Raw genomic sequence first — 17,534 nt, 5'->3', positions numbered from 1 at the left:
CTACATAGCAGAAGCTGAGGCTTAAAAGAGATTAAAAAAAGTACTAGAGCTACTTCAAACGGAGTGGCTATATGCTCGATCACCGGTCTTGGTTTCAAAGGACGGGAACGACTATGGACGTCACAGACTGTGACGCAAAAGGTTTTGAAGTAGCTCTAGCACTGTGCATTGTTATTAAAATGGCGGGTTGTAGAAAGTTTAGTTCTTTTGACCAGTTGAAAACTTTTATCAATAATAAAGAAAATACGGACCATATTCAATTAAGAACAAGTGATTCGAGGTTTGCTATATACTTTAAACTGTACCAAGATCCCTTCTATAAGAACTTACAGTCCTGCTAAAGTCCGATAATACTTAAGTGATTAATATATAAAACTATTTTTAATTGGTAAATGGAAGAATTAATTTTCAAATATCTCAAGACGAGAGACTAATTTCCCTCTTACCACTTACATACAATATACAATGAAATCATAACCATTTGAGTGTTATTAGTAAATAAAACAAATGTTCCAGTTATTTTATGCTATTAACATGACATACATATTTAATATGACAAAAATTATTTATAATTAATTATTGATTTCTCTTAATGATTATTAATTGAAACATTCCAGTAAAATTTGCGAGAAACAAAACTATATCTTAGTAAACTACGAAAATGTAGATGCTGGTACATGGTTAATTGTTAGTTGTATATTTTTATTCTTTTAAATTTATTTAAGCGTACACTTTTATTACATTAACGTTCAATACAATTAGCAATGCATAATATGCAATTAATAAAATAGTCTACAAATTGTGTTTTTATATTTCTAAGGCACTGGTGTAAAAGTGACAGTTATGGCTGCCCTTTCGTTACGTCACGGTTGACGTCACCCACTCATCGCCCGTCTGTCTAATCTATAGACGGTAGCCGGCCATATAGCGACAGCGTACTTCAAAACCTTTGACGTCACAGTCTGTGACGCCATAGTCGGTCCCGTTTCTTTGAAACCAAGACCGGTGACCGGGCATATAGCCACTCCGGATAAGATAAGATAACCAAGTCGGATAAGACATCCTAGTTAGAATTAACAAAGTTATAGTCATTTGAAACAGTTCTTCGATGACTAATTGTGAACAGTTATATTATCATCTTACATGGTGTTTATGCGATTTTCATCTATTGAGGAACATAATTTGTAAAACCAACTTTAACGTCAAGAGGTTAGGATGAACAACACTTATTTATAAAATAACTGGTATCGTTCCTCTAGTTAAGAATCAGTTCTTAATAATTATTTATTACCGGTACAAACAGCTAATACATTTATGGGCATTGACAACGATTTAATACATATTTGGTATTTATTAAGTTTAGTGGTAGGGTATGATAAGCGACCCGGATTTTTATATCGAAATTGGCAAACGATATTACTTAATTATAATCATGATATAACCAATCGATACAGGTTAATTATTTTGAACAATTAAACTTAATCTATATCAACAGCTGTAAACACTTTCAAAGTAATACACATAATCGTATTATTATTATTATATATACGATTACGTGTATATATAACAATAATTATTATACACACACGTAATAATATATAATTACGTGTGTATAATTATAAACAACTAGCGGGCCCGGCGCGCTTTGCTGCGCATTTCAATAATTTTTTTGCAAAAGTTGCCCGCGGCTTCGCACGCAATTTTCCCGTTGAAAACAGTACCACTATATTCACTTATTCTTTTTCTATCACATTCTAAAACATTGCTTAGATAATTGATAGTCGTTCCATCGTGAGCCTCTTGGGCGTATTATTATGAAGGTATGTAACCATATTCCTGCCTCTATCTAGCTGTTACCCACGGCTTCGCACGCAAATCTTAAGAACCGAAGTCCTTATATTACTTAGTAAATTTTTTTTTTTACTATAATAAATTTTAGATTAAATTAGTTATATCTCCGATGCCACGATTGAGCTTGCTTTGTTGTCTCGATCGAGAGAATATGTACACACGGAGTTTTGAGAACCATACTTCTGTCAAAAAAAAAACAACTAAGGTTGATTTTATAACATTCTTTATAATTTGTAGCCAACGTTAAGATAGTAATTATGATATCTGCATTACTCTTCTGATCAAGCATGAGCATGGTTTATATTAAATAAATATTGCAGTTAAAGGTGAATTTTTACGTCAAATTTGAATTGTATTATCTGGATAGTAAAGTCTATGTTTAACAGTGATTGCAAAAAACAGTTTAAACAAAATTTGTCGTTTCTCTTAAGCTTACTCTATGCTTTAAAACTATAAGTGTAATATATGTTTACAAAGAACAGCTGATTAAAAATTTGAAAAGACGTTAACATATGTTTGCTGCAATGCATTTCTTATGGGTATTTCTGGTAACCAGTGGGGCGGAATCCTGAATCGGGAAAGGGATGGGCATAGCTTATAAACCTTGTCCGTGGAAAAAATACATATACGTACAAATTTTCATCATGATCGGTCCAATAGTTCACGATTCCATAAAGGACAAACATACAAACATTCATTTTTTATATATATAGATTCAATAATTATGACAAACCATATGAATTGTGGCTCATAATTATTTATGAGTTTTCCTGTTTGATCGATTTTGTTCTGGTTCATTAACTATTTATGTAATTTCTTATTTTATTTATGAGTTTTATAAATTGATAGTCTATGATTCAAAATGCGAAGATTAGGTATCGATGATTATATTCTTCGATATAAAAAAACCGGGTCCGCTTATCGTACCCTAACCAAGGTTAGTAATATCCATTTTGTCACATTAAAAATTTGTTCAGAAATCATATAACCTTCTATTGTAGAAGGAGAACATTTTGAATGAAGATACATGGAAGGTAATTGTGAAAGTAATGGCTGGAGCGACAAAATATGAGTTTTGCATTATTAATATAAGGCTTCACGGGGTAGAAATGAGAAATAACCGGCTACGTGCAAATCTAAGATTTCAAGCTCCTTGGTAGCCTAATAAAAAAAATCTCACCACTTAAAACCAGATGTATTAAATATCATAATGTAGTGTATATTGTGTACTTTCACTCGGTACATGCAAATGGTGTGTTCATCTTAAAGCTATTTTGTATATTTGTGGAAATCTTAAAAGTTCGGACCGTCTCCATGTATATCTAAGAATACACACTCATTGGTAGCTCAATAAAACTGTTCTCAGTGGATAAAACCAGATGAATTTTATGTAATTTTGTAGTGTATATTACGTTACTTTTACTTGAATATATGTATCTTGTTGGTGCAGTTTTGTATTTTTGAGGAAAAAGTAAAATTTGGACCATCTACATGCAAATCTGTGAATCTGTTATGATTTTCTAATCTGCCACTGAAAATAGCTAGCTATAATGTTGTGACTTTTATTGTTTAGTTTTGTTCCAGCTGCTGACAGTGTAATTATAGGTACATTTTTATTTAGTTATGTAATTTTTCATCCTTAAGATTGTTTTTATTTAGGGAACAGATTTGTAAGTTTAATGGTTAGTTTTCAATGACTGTCATCCCCCAATTTTTCTCTTGCTTTGTACGTGGTGGGAACTGACTATGAAGTACGGTGGTGGAGGTAGTGAGGGGAAACTTTTCCTGGGTGGAAATCCATTGGCAGTTTCACACCAGTGAAAAATTATAAGTAAAAAGTAACACAGTACATAAATATAAACACATATTGACATTTTACATTTCAGTTAATAAAAATCATAGTTATTTTTTATTTGCACCTCCAAAACCATATATTTTGTTTAGGACAAGCAGAATACATTAATAATGATGAAATTTGTATTGGCTACTCTGGCTGTTAACTTCATTGATAACCATAACTTTTTATTGTATAACCTCTTGGCTGCTTGTACCTTTCTTAAGCAGCTTTGGTGCCGTCAGCTGTCTGCAGTCTCTTGTTCTGTCAGTTTTGCTTGCTACTGTATCTAAGGATCGGGGAAAAATATTATTTTAGTGTCTTGTTTTATTATATTTACCTCTAAAATGCTAAAATCCCCTAGTATGCTTGTAGTTACAGTTAGGTACACTTCCATAAGTTAGATTACTTTTATAGTAGACCCACTAGGTAAGGAAGGAGGAGGAAGGCATCCACAACCAATTTAGAGTAAAAACTCGTTATGTATATTGTGTCATATTAAACCGGCTATTTGATGGATATACTGCATCAACTGATTTAAAACAATAAAAACAGGTAATATAAAAATATTCCGAAAATAACACTACATGGATAAAAGCACTAATTACAAAATTTATGGTGATAGTGGCAAATTATTAAACAAATTATGGCTGCAACCGGAAATTTCTTATTTTAGAGGAAATTCAACACCTTGGAATATTAAAATCATCCGCATAGCAAGTAATCAGATTGTGGACTTCACCCCTCCTATGAAGGTTTTACATGGTCATCCCTGATGAAAATCAAAGAACTAAAAACATACTGGAAAGACAGTCAAGCAAAATACTCCCAGTCTAACAATAATTGGTCTGCTGTGGTCTGCCGACCCTCTATGGTGTCAGCCAGCGTATTCAGTGAACAAAACAGATGTTTGTCTTGTCCTCATTCAACATAAGATGGGTTCCCTCGCACCCAGCCTTTCCCAGCCTCTTCATAAGACAGAGCCAGCTTATTGAAGTGCAGCCTCCAGGATTCTCCCTCTTGCTATCAAAGTGGTATCATCTGTGAATAACATGCACTAGCCACCCAGGCGGAGATCGTTAACAAGGACCAAGAATAGGGTCCAATACGGATTCCTGGGGAACACCATGAGTAAGGTGGTGAGCATGAGATGAGGCTCTTCCCATTGACAGAAATTGGTGTCTAATTGTAAAAAAAGTAGCCATATAAAGAAAAGATTATTAATACTTTGAATACTGGCAAATATACAGTTTTAAATAAAGACACAACTGATTCCTGTGAACGTAAAGTAGTGAACACCTTAAGAAAATACATTTCTCAGATAAATTAATATATAAAGTAACTCCACATCATTCTAAAATCCCCAATATGTCATCTCTTCCCAAAATCCACTATCTAGCAACCCTCTCTGTCCTATAATTAGTTCTTGTGATTCACCTTACAAGGAAGGTCCTTTAGACATTTTAATACCGATGGTAGTAATCACTTACTCTTTTATCAAAAAATTTAGTGATTTAGTAGAGAATCCCTTAAGTTGACTGAAAGTGACAAGCCTACTAAGTTTTGATGTTGAAAGTCTGTTCAGAAGTGAACCAGTTCCAGAAACTCTCAGAATGATTGAATCATGTCTCAAAGAAGAACCAAACATTAGATCTAAACTTCTCATACTATTACTTATGGAACTGTTAGAAAATAGAAACTTTAGAACTGTGTTTAAAACATATAATACTCTTTTACAAAGTGTTGAAAAAACAAAAAACAAAATAAATGGCACACAAAACTTTAAAAAAAAAAGTATAAAAATTTAGTTGCAGTAGAGGATACATAGGGGAGACAAAAAGACCATTCAACCACAGAGATAAAAGAACACAAACACAAGAAAGGGGAGAAAAGTAAACATTTTCAGATCATTGTTGGTCCAAAAACCTTTGCATGAAATAGAATAAATCCAACCCAATACATGGGAAACCACATTTTTTTTAAAGGAAATTAATCGATGGCTTCATATATTATTTACCAGACCAAACTACAGGTCAACAACTATCAGTTGAAACAAGCCACTTTTGTTGTGAATTCTGAACAATTAACTAGTAAGGCAAGCTAAGTATCAGACAGATTAGAGATTTGTGGTAAACCAATGTGAAGTAACAATATGGTTTTATGAAGTTTATTTAGAACTAGCTGTTTCCCGGGGCTTTGCACGGTTTTCGTAAGCTTTGCCCGTGTATGTGAACTTCTGGTTTAATTGAATTATATTTACAATGCCGATGTAGAGTTTGCCTTGTTGCCACGATCAAGAAAATATGTTTATGTTTATAGCCATTGTTCACGTACATGTACTTTATTATAAAGTGGTCTAACACTCAAACTTTAAGTTCAATCAGAAATGTATCTTAAAGACAAATATACATAATAACTTAGTGCCTTCAAATAGTGTTTGGCTATGTAATATACGTAACTGTCTCGTAATTGTAATTTATAGTGTGCAGGGCACTTTGAAACCTTTTATCTTTTTTGCAGCGCCGTTTGGTGGGTGTGTTACATCAATGGGCATAGCTTATAAACCTTATCCGTGGAAAAATACATATACATACAAAGTTTCATAATGGTCTGTCTGATATTTTGCGATTCCATAAAGGACAAACACACAAACATTCATTCATATATATATACTAGCGGGCCCGGCGCGCTTTGCTGCGCATTTCAATAATTTTTTGCAAAAGTTGCCCGCGGCTTCGCACGCAATTTCCCGTTGAAAACAGTACACTATATTCACTTATTCTTTTTCTATCACATTCTAAAAACATTGCTGAGAGATAATTGATTTAGTCGTTCCTATCGTGACGCCTCTTGGGCGTTATTATGAAGGTATTGTACCATATTCCTACACGGCCTCTATACTAGCCTGTTAACCCACGGGCTTTCGCAGCGCAAATCTTAAGAACCGAATAGTCCTTATATTACTTAGGTAAATTTTTTTTTTTTACTTATAATAATTTTAGAATTTAAATTAGTTATATTCTCCGATGCCAAACGAGTTGAGCTTGCTTTGTTTGTCTTCGATTCGACGAGAATATGTAACCCCACACACCGGAGTTTTTGGGAGAAACCCATACTTCTGTCAAAAAAACACAACTAAGGTTGATTTTATAATCATTCTTTATATTTGTAGCCAACGTAAGATAGTAATTATGATATCTTGCAATTAACTCTTCTTGATCAAAGCATGAGCATGGTCTTTATATTATTAATAAATTATTTGCAGTTTTAAAGGTGAATTTTTACCGTCAAAATCTTGACGATTGTATTAATCTGAGATAGTAAAGTCCTATGTTTAACAGTGATTTGCAAAACAGTTTTTAAAACAAAATTTGTCGTTTCTCTTAAGCTTACTCTATGCTTTTATAAAACTATAATGTGTAAAATAAAATATGTTTACAAAGAAACAGCTGATTAAAAATTTGAAAAGGATCGGTTAAACAGTATGTTTGCTTTGCAATGCATTTCTTGCATGGGTAATTTTCTTGTAAACCAGTAGGGGCGGAATCGCTGAAATCGGGAAAGGGGAATGGGCATTAGCTTATAAACCTTCTCCGTGTGAAAAAATACATATACGTACAAAATTTTCATCATGATCGTGATCCAATAGTTCACCGATTCCATAAAAGGGACAAACATAACAAACATATCCCATTTTTATATATATATATATAGATGAACCAATAATAATTTTAAAAAAAACCACTTCACATTTCTTTTTTTGCCCGCTATTATATTTTCATTTCATGAAGGCTCACCATTTACTATTGGTGTCTAGGTCAGAGTTCTCTGTGGGTGGTTGGATTCAGTTAAGATCCAGACCAATTTTTTTTACCTCAGTGGTTCAATTGTAAATAATTAAGATTTTTGTTTTTATTAAGTCATGTGTTAAGAGATAGTGTGCTAATGGAACCAGTTATACACACAACAACCATGTTGTGGTGTCCTGATTTATTTCATTTCCACTACGCTATGGTAATTGATTTGTTGTATTTTAATTTAGATTTTCAATTATGTGTTTAGGTTAGTTGACCATGCGAGGGGGAAGAGATACAGATTCGGGCAGATCTTAAAAACAGTGTTCCCAGATTTTTTTAAATCACTGAGTTGATGACAAATGTCTAGAAAAATCCTGTTTCCTTCATACAACAAGTGCTTGACATCTGTTTGGTGAAAAGATTATAAAAATATTAGAAAATTTCATAGTTTTCCAGATATATGTTGATAAAGGGTTTTTATATCTTTCAACTCAGTTTAGACTGTTTATTTCCAAAATGGGGATACTTACTTTCTGGATTTAAAACCTTTGTATAACAAATTTATGTTGCCTTTTGGGCTTTGCTCTTTAGTCTTTATTGTTTACATTTCTATAATTTTTGACATTGTGAGTTAAAAGAAGCATTTTTGAGCCCATAATGTAAAGTTCAGGATTGATTGTTAATAATAAGCGAAAATATAATTTGGCTCAATTATGAGTCTTGAGGAAGCCTAGAGAAGAGTGCCTTATATTCTTATTTATTTTATTTATATTTTACTGTATTGCTTTCTATTCCACTTAATAGAGCGTTAAAAATATGGAATCACGTTTTCAATCCTCATTTTTCCCTTTGTAAATAGGTACTCACAGAATACAGGGCTGGACTACACGTAGAATTGGGACTTCTTGTCATTCTCATCCTGGCTGCTGTGGTGGATATATGAGTTTTAGAAAAATCTGTGCCATTTTGTTTCATGTGCTTATGCTTCTCTGGGCATTTACTGATGTCATTCATGAAAGCAGTTGATATCCTGAGCTGTCACTCGATTGCCATGGCTGATATTTATGTTTATTGATATTTGTGTGTAATTTGAGGTTATAGTTTTATGTTTTTGTGTGTCAACAATACTTTATGAAGCATATACTTATGTAGGTGGTGGATAAAACTGGACTGCTGTCCTGGAACACATAATTCTCTTTCCACCATGGACTATACATTGAATAAACAAAATATGGCATAATGCACTGATTTATCGACTATGCACTTATAAATGATATAAATTAAAATTATTAAATGTATGATTTAATTGTTCACAACAGTAATGCTCTACTTTTTGTATTACAGGATTTTGAACTGCGAGAGCTTAAGTATAAAAAATGGTTGAAAAAGAAAGTCATTGTTTTATTGTTGGTGAAAATCAGGTATGTGAGACGAAACTAAAATATGAAGTGGCTAATTTAATTCAATTTTAGTGTTTGTGAACTAAAAATAAAATAAAAGTCAGTTATTGTTAAAACTATATTTCAAAAACTTTGAGTTGGGTCAGACATTATTGGTATAGTTTTTACCAGACAATTATATTTAGGTAAGCATTTAATTTATATAACTTAGTTTCATAATTTTATTGTTTTGTTACCTTTTAAAACTGTTGTATTTCTTCTTACATTTACTACTACTTTGGCATCTAACAAGAAATTATTTTACACATATGTGATTTTCAGCTAGAAGGGATATAAGCTGAAAAATATTCAACACTACCATTCCAAATAAAATAGTGTAAACTTTACACTATAAAAAATTGTTTCTTTTTAAAGTTATGATTTGGAGGAGAAGATAAAAATTGGAAACTTCTCACTTGGTTACAAGTTGCAAAGTTGGTTAAGACTTATCATTGCCCAATTTTACAGATCAATTATTCTACAAATAATTTACTAATAAGGGTCACTTTGAAAGTTTGTTGTGAGTCGTCGTATGAAGAGTTTTTTCTGTTACACTTATCAAACGTTAAGAGTAATCAAAGTAATCCCCTCCATTGTGAATATGCATTGGAATTCGGATTTTCCACTTGTGTAATGTACTCAGCCACTCAATCTTTGGAATGTAGTTAAAATATTTACGAGTCTCGTCAAGTTGATGAGATGATGAGGTGAATAAGGGGGTTGCTCCTTCTTTTTGATACTTTTTCAGCCAAAAACTAACAGATTTTTTGCAGTTGTGTGAGGCATTGTCATGGTGGTGCCAAATCAGGCTCTTAATGTTCAAGGCCTGAACAACTTCTGGAAAGCATTGTTCATTGTTTTATTGCTATGACAAAACTCTATTCCTCCAGCTTGATAGCCTTCACCAGTTCTGTACTCCTGAAATAGCATAAATACTTTCTTCACCGATCGATGGTTTTTGACAATTGAGAAAGGGCTGATCTTCAGACACCTATACGTATAACTCTCTCCTCAAGTTGGAATGTCATAACATGCATGTATGTGGGTCTCATCACCAGTGTCAATTTTGAAAATAGTCTGATGACCACTAATACTAAGCAGTTGAAAGGTCTGCTGGCTGTATTCACATGCTTAGCTTGTTGCTCCATCTGCAAAATCGTGAGGTACCCATTGAGAAAAACTTTTTCTAAACTTTTAAAGTCATGTAATATTCACACCTGATGTGGATCTAATCCATAGGGAAGCTTTCGTCATTAAATAAGTGCAGTGTCTGTCCTCCTTAGATCATTAGCTCACATCTTATCAATGTTTCCGTGAGTGACAGCAAAAATGCAGCCTTCCTGAATTGTTTGACGTCTTGAAGCAAATTAAGGCCACTTAAAAATTCATAAACATTCAAAACCAAAGGCAATTTTTAGACGTTTGACACCATAATACAAACCAACCGTAATATCAGAAATTCATAGCCTGAAAATGTTCTTTTGATAACCATGAAGTTGATGTTTCCGAACAGACAACACAAGTACACTGATGGCAGGCGCTTGTACAGACAGATAAGAATGATAAGATTATCGCAGTACACACTGCCTGTCAATATCTCAACACTTTTCAGAGTGACCCTCATACTATAACACAGTTTTCTTATTTATTAAAATATCAAAGTTCAAACACCATTCTTTTACTATATATAATCACATATATGTTCAACCAGAAACAAGGGATTCATCATTCCACAGGAACACCTACATAAAGTCAATAGCATACGTTAGTCCAAAATATTCAATGTTCTGCTGCTTAGTTTGAAGACCCTTGTAACAATAAATTGATAAAACATGCATTTTATTCTGTGGACAAACTGTTGAACAAAACTCCTAAGTCAATATACTAAAACAATATAATATACTCATAGGTTCAATATTATATAATAATTATTTAATGACTATATTATATACATGTTTTATGACAAATAAACAAATTTATTATTGTTATTATTATATACATGTACTGAACATTTAAGGTGAAAGTTAAAAGTGACTAGTTGTTAAATAAAAAATAGGTTTTGTTTAATTCAGTGTTTTGTTAACAAAAATTTAAACATCCTGGTGAGTCTTTATTTTTAACCTAACATGAATAAAGTAACTGAAAGTTACTAACTGAAAGACTTAGTGAAACCTTTTTTTGTAAACAGTAAGTTGAAACAGACCATTTAGACTATCATAAAAGACATAAAAATTCCAGTTTCATTTTCAAATAACTAAACTACAAACAGGAATATAACATATAACCTATACTTTGAGAAATACATTACTTTCATTATCCCTAATAATATTTTTATTTAATCAGCAATAATCTAAAACAGTTAAATGTGTTTTACCTGTGTTTTAAAGTATAATATATATATTACTTAAATTGAAATTGATAATTTGTTCATCTTGGAAATAACAGTGACTGCATGTCTAAAACAGACACGTTTTAATAGTGACAGACAGGAACAGAACTACAGCTAGTGGGCCACTCTTATTTCAGAACTGATTAGCTCAGTGGTAAAGTCTGGCTTTAGTGAGTGAGTGGATCCGAGGTCAATTCCCAGCTAGACTCTTAACTTTTTGCAGCCAAACATATTTTATTCATTAAAGAATTACTTTTATTTTTAATAGAAAATTTTTTTTTATTAATTTTTTATTATTTATTATTATTTATTAATTTATTAATTTTTAACTAAGAACATTAAATTACATTAGATTACTCAGTGTCAGCACTACTACACCAGCCAGCTTATCTACTGTGTACTGCAGCTGTTTGACATATATCACAAACCCTACGATGTCTAAGTACCCCTGTGGCATCTGTAACATTGGAGTGAAATACCAAGCTATCCGCTGCTCTGGACTCTGCAATTTGTGGTATCACTCACGATGTCTAAATTGGCCGGAAAAAAAAACTAAAAAAGTGTAAACATAGCTCAGAATCTCCTAATATTAACATAGAAGAGCTTGAAACCAAAATTCAAGACCTCTCTGAAACTAATAATCTGGACCATGAAAACGTCTCTATCTATCGCTGCAGAAGTTAGGAAATGCCCTGTTATATGAAAATAAAATACTTAAAGAAAAACTTCATCAAGAAAAACTGAGAAAATCTGAGTATCAACTAGAACTGGAAGACAAACTAATAGCAGCAGAAGAAGTAACCCACGACCTCTCCGCTGAAAATATCAAATTACAAGAAGAAATAGATTTTCTGAAAAAAATTAAGCTATACGCTGAACAAAATCATAAACAAGAACTGATTGAGCAAACTGAAATAGAAAAAACACAGTTCTGTGATCAAATAAATAACCTATCCTCACAGAACTTCTCATTACTCAAAATAGCCAACTTGAAGAGCAAGTAAAACAAGAAAAATCTAACTTTATCTTACTAAAGGAACAAATATACGACCTTACAAATAACATGACAAACCTCAAAAAAGAACTTGAATTAAAATCCAATTTGTTAAACAACATGTCAGAAAACTGTGAAGAACTTGCAGAAAAACTTTCTGAACAAGCCAGAACGGCCCATGAACATCTAAAGAGTTTCCTAAAGGCTTCTAAGACAGCTCTTAATAGTACCAGACTTTATGCTACTAATAATGACATTCCAGATAAAACCCTACTTTTACACAGTCTGACGCCCTCAGTTGTGACAGGGAGAACCAGTCAAACTCCGACACAAAAACTGACCCACGAACTGACCGAGAGAGACACCCAAACTCTGACACAAAAACTGGGTTACGAAATGACCTGGAGAAACAAGACAAAACTCCAACCAAAAAAAACTGAGTCACATGAAATTGAACTGAGAGAGGACCAGTCAATCTTTGACACAAGCCAAACTGTGGGTCATAGTATGGACTGGATCTGTAGACAAGATGCCATTTAATAAAAGGAAATACAGCCTTTCTAAAAGGAAGTGGATGAGAGGGGAATTTTTTCAGCGTTCTCTCCACTTCCAGGTCCGCAAAATAAGTGGCACGGATATCCGGAGCAAGAAACGACTAACTGCACTCTAACTGGCAAAATTCAGCACAGATCAATCAGAGAAACCCCAAAATTTTGAAACTCAGTAAAACACCCCACCACCTACATGCAAAAATAAAACCTATAAATTCAAAGTACTCCGAAGAAGTTTTTTGCACACAAATATTTAACTTTCTACTGCCAGGTTATGGGGTAAAAATAATGACCATTGAACCAGTTATACAGCAGGACAAACACTCCCAAACTACATCACCTTTTAATTCCCTGCAAACACATTTCAACACTGCAGCCTTTTTTGAGTAATAAAATCCCACTATCGAACAAACAACCTAAATAAAAAAATATCTCTCTCTAATACTCCATCAAAACACAGACCGGATTGGCAAACAAAATTGGACAGGGAATAGAACGCTCTTCCTATACACCGCATAAGGCTGGACGTCAGGTAATTCATAAACTGAACATGGTCAAAAAAAAGAAACAATGCTCAAACACAAGAATAAATTGGTTACTCCTTGCTAACAGAATATAGCAGAGAAAATCACACCTAAAAGGGAGGAGTTGCAAATCATCATGTAAAGGGATTGCACCTAAAAAACAATAAGCACAGCTCATTAACATCCAGCCACTTTTCTCGATTGAAACTCACATGCGAAATGGACCTGCCATTAAATCTTAAAATAGGTAAAAGTCCTATTTCACGATCATAGGGTTTTTACCAGGACAAAAAGTAAAATCTTGAGACCGGTCTATGGAAGCAGTATCTGAATGCTTTGGGGAAACCATACCAGACACACAGGACATCAAGTCAATCATTTAATGGGGGACTTAAATATTGACTCTTCTTAACAGAAATCCACGAAACTCTTCTTTATTGACTGAAACCTTAACCAGCTACAACTTTATATAGGGCTAGGACCTCCCACCTACCAGATCTTTACTCCAACATCAAGGACGTCCAATTGACTGTGTATGCAGCAAACATCCGCAAGAAGACAACCTAAAGAGTAGAAAGTAATTGAAACCAGGGAGATTTCAGGACCACACCAGGGCAAATATGCACTATATGACATCCATACCTCACCCTCCATCCCTCCTATGAACCACACCTATAGCAGAATAGAAGAAATATGAGCGAAGAAAATCTGATTGTACTCTAAAAAGAACCTCTTAAACCAGCAAAAAATGGGACAGAGGTCTATAATACCGACGACAAGCTGATGAAAGCCTACGCTACAATTGTAGTAAAAATAGCACCCTTTCTTACCAGCCCTTAACGAAGCATGTACCAAAAATAAAATCTAAGCAACAAGGAAGAAGGAAAAAGAATTATGCTCTGTCTGCAGAGCCTGAGGAGATCTGAGATCTGATGTGTCTGAGAGGATCTGGTGAAAGGTCTGGATGGGGAGTCTGTGCATCCTGGAGTGGTCTGAGTCTGAGAAGGACTGAAATGACAAATGAAAGAGAGAACATGAGAAGAAATGCTGAAAACTGAATAAGGTCTGAAAAAATCTGATCTGATGAGAAGAGAAGATATGAATGATCTGAGAAGAACAGTGAGAGAGAGACTGATGAACAAGAAATCTGAGAAGAAAGTCTTAACAAAGAAGAGATGAGAACCTGAAGAATCGTGAATGAAGACCCCACAGAACGCATACCTAAGCATACCAGTTGAAAAAGGACCTTCCTCAGAAGCACAAAACATCTATAAATACTACAGGTAGGGAGGAACATAGGCAAACTGCCATATTTATTAAAGAAAGGTAATACGATCTCCAAACTACGTCTCTTGAGGAGAACAAAAACACAATATCAACAATTGCAAACGGCTGAAAACAAAACAAAATCAATATTGAATTTTATTAAATTCTAGAAAGAAAAGCAAAATCAGACAACAGTGCCTTTAACACACTGGCTCAACATAAATGGAAAAACATAGTATCTGGAACCACTGGAAATGGTAGACCACTTAAACACCTTACTTTATTAATGCAGCCGCCGATCAAACAACTAGCAAGTAAAAACCCAAATACTAACCCACTTAAAACCAGAACCAATACCCACAGGGAAATATTCCCAACTTAATCCTAAGCCCAACTGATCCAGAGGAAATTTCCAGAAAATAATCAATGAACTTAAAACCAAAAACTTCCTCAGGTTATGAATGAAGTCTCCTCTAGGCTATTAAAATTGTGTAAAATAGACGTACCTTTATAGAGCACTTTAGAGTTTTCATATTGCCTAACAAAATCATTTCTCTACTGGAAACCTTTCCAATCAGCTTTGAAACTTCAAAAGTATATCCAAAACACAAATCAAGGAATGTACAGCACCACGCCTCAAACCATACTTAATTATAGACCGATATCCTTAATTCCATACTCATATCAAAAGTTTTTGAAAAAAATAGTTCTCTCGTACTTTTAAAAAACACCTAACCAAAACAATCAACTTCTGGACAAAATACCACAACCATGGTTTTATGCCTGGAAAATCCACAACCACTGCTTTGATTAGTCTGGTGGAATTCATCATTGACCAAACAGGAAGAAGGAAATACAACTACTGCTATTTCTGCTTGACTATAGTAAAAGCTTTTTGATTGTCTTGATTGACACAAAACTATCTCCTTAAAAAGCTGTCATCACTAGGAAATTCTGGGGGAACAACAAAAGAGTGGTTTAAAAGCTATTTAACAGACCGAAAACAACTGGTGGAGATAAAACAACTATAAACAAATGGACAAAACTAGGAATTAGTAAGATCAACATCCGAAGAAGATCACAAGAGGAGTCCCTCAAGGATCGGTTCTAGGCCCTGTTCTGATACATACTCTTTACAAACGTAACGACTTTCCTAAACTCCTTGAGCTCTATTGCAACTGTTTAATGTACGCAGATGATACAGTGTTTATTACTTGGCATGGAGAAAACACAGAACAAAACTAGAAATGGATTCCTTCACAGCCATAAATATGGTCAATCTCAATACAGCCCACCAATAATGACCTTGTCCTCAATGAAAAGAAAACAAAACAACTAGTACTAGGAAAGAAACAGAGAAGTTGTCGACACGAATACCAGAACTATGATGAAGTTAGCTCCAACAAATACCTTGGAGTTACAATTGAACCGAAGACTTATCGTGGACACAACACATCAACTTACTCTAGTCAAGAAACATAGGCACAGGACTGTATGTGCTGAGAAGAGTGAGAAAGTATTAGGGTGACACCATATACAACTACCAAGACTGCATACTAAGTCACTCGTTTGAGTCACACATACGCTACGGAATAGCTGTATGGGGAGGAACAACCTAACACTAAAACCTGACAACGTGTCTTCCTAAAACAAAAGAAAGCAATCAAGAAATCTAGGGAACTCTCCAACCAAGAGAAACAATGCAGATACACTTTCAAGAGCCTGAAGAACCTCCACAGTGCATAAGCATCTACATTCTAGAAGTTGTGACCTTATATACACATCAAGGCGCCAGACGCGGCAATAAATGGAGCACTATCCACCACCATAACACCAGGCAACGCAACCAACTACTGCCTTCCTGTGCATTCATCTTAGTAGGACTGAGAATAAACCCAGCTACACTGGCGCCAAAATGTGGACAACTCTCTACCAGAAGACCTTAAGAAGACAGAAGTACAAAAGTTTCCCACTCCGCCTGAAGAGTTGCTTTCAGAACCGACCCTTCTACAGCCTAGCAGAGTTCTATAACGGGAAACAACATTTCAACTAGCACTAAAACTTGAAATTATTTTGACCACTTTGATAGAGCAATTTAACACAAACTTTGAACATGTCCTTTTTTTAAAAAACTCCAACTTGTTTCATTTTGTATCATCAATGTTAACTTTAGATTTTTTCATTCTTATTTCATATGTACATTATTTTCTCTGTAAGAAGTTTCATATGCAGCCAGAATTGGGTATTCATATAACACCTTCTTTATTTTTAAAGTTTAACAAGTTTTAAACATTTGTGTCAAATAATAATCACTGATCATGTAAACATTACGATGTTTTTATAATAATGTTAATTAATGTTTCTAGCACTGTAATAGTTATTACTGAACTTTGTATTTGACGCCGATTACTAATCTTAACGATTATGTAAATAAAGAAATTTTGAATCTTTGAATGAATCTTGAACAATAAAAATGTTTATATGATTTTGATTTGAATGGTTCCCAAACATCTAAAATAAAATAAAATAATTAATTATATACTTAGGAGCAAAAAAAGGTAGGTAAGAATTGCCTCCTAGCCAATCCAACCAAGCCAAAAGGGTTTAGTATAAGGCCTCAGCTAATCATCATTATAACACATTATCATAAAAGACCTGGCGGTTTCGAACATGGTTTATAGAAAAAACGAATATACTTATAGGTTTAATATTCTTTATTCATCTAAATTGTTGTCACGAGACAGTTCTTTTTACATAATTAATAAATTTCAGTATGTGCGTGTCTTAGTCAATCGCCAAATTTTCAAAACGATACTCAACCTCTCTCCAGACATTGTCGATAATCATTCTCTTCGGTTATGGTTGTCATTGTTTCATTAATCCTGTGTT

The 17,534-nt window shown here is 33.8% G+C and overlaps 1 long non-coding RNA gene across 1 annotated transcript; it reads left to right on the top strand.

Annotated features, from left to right (window-relative positions):
• Positions 1 to 1,168: 1,168 nt before the first annotated feature.
• LOC124374645 lies at positions 1,169 to 8,904 on the top strand. Its single transcript, XR_006923591.1, has 2 exons — positions 1,169 to 1,209; positions 8,827 to 8,904. It is a non-coding gene; the product is annotated as an uncharacterized LOC124374645 (long non-coding RNA).
• The last annotated feature ends 8,630 nt before the right edge of the window (positions 8,905 to 17,534 follow it).

This window comes from Homalodisca vitripennis, unplaced genomic scaffold (assembly GCF_021130785.1).
Source record: "Homalodisca vitripennis isolate AUS2020 unplaced genomic scaffold, UT_GWSS_2.1 ScUCBcl_9445;HRSCAF=17936, whole genome shotgun sequence".
Taxonomy (NCBI): domain Eukaryota; kingdom Metazoa; phylum Arthropoda; class Insecta; order Hemiptera; family Cicadellidae; genus Homalodisca; species Homalodisca vitripennis.
The sequence above is the reverse complement of the archived record's forward strand: the minus strand, read 5'-3'. Positions and strand labels throughout refer to the sequence as shown.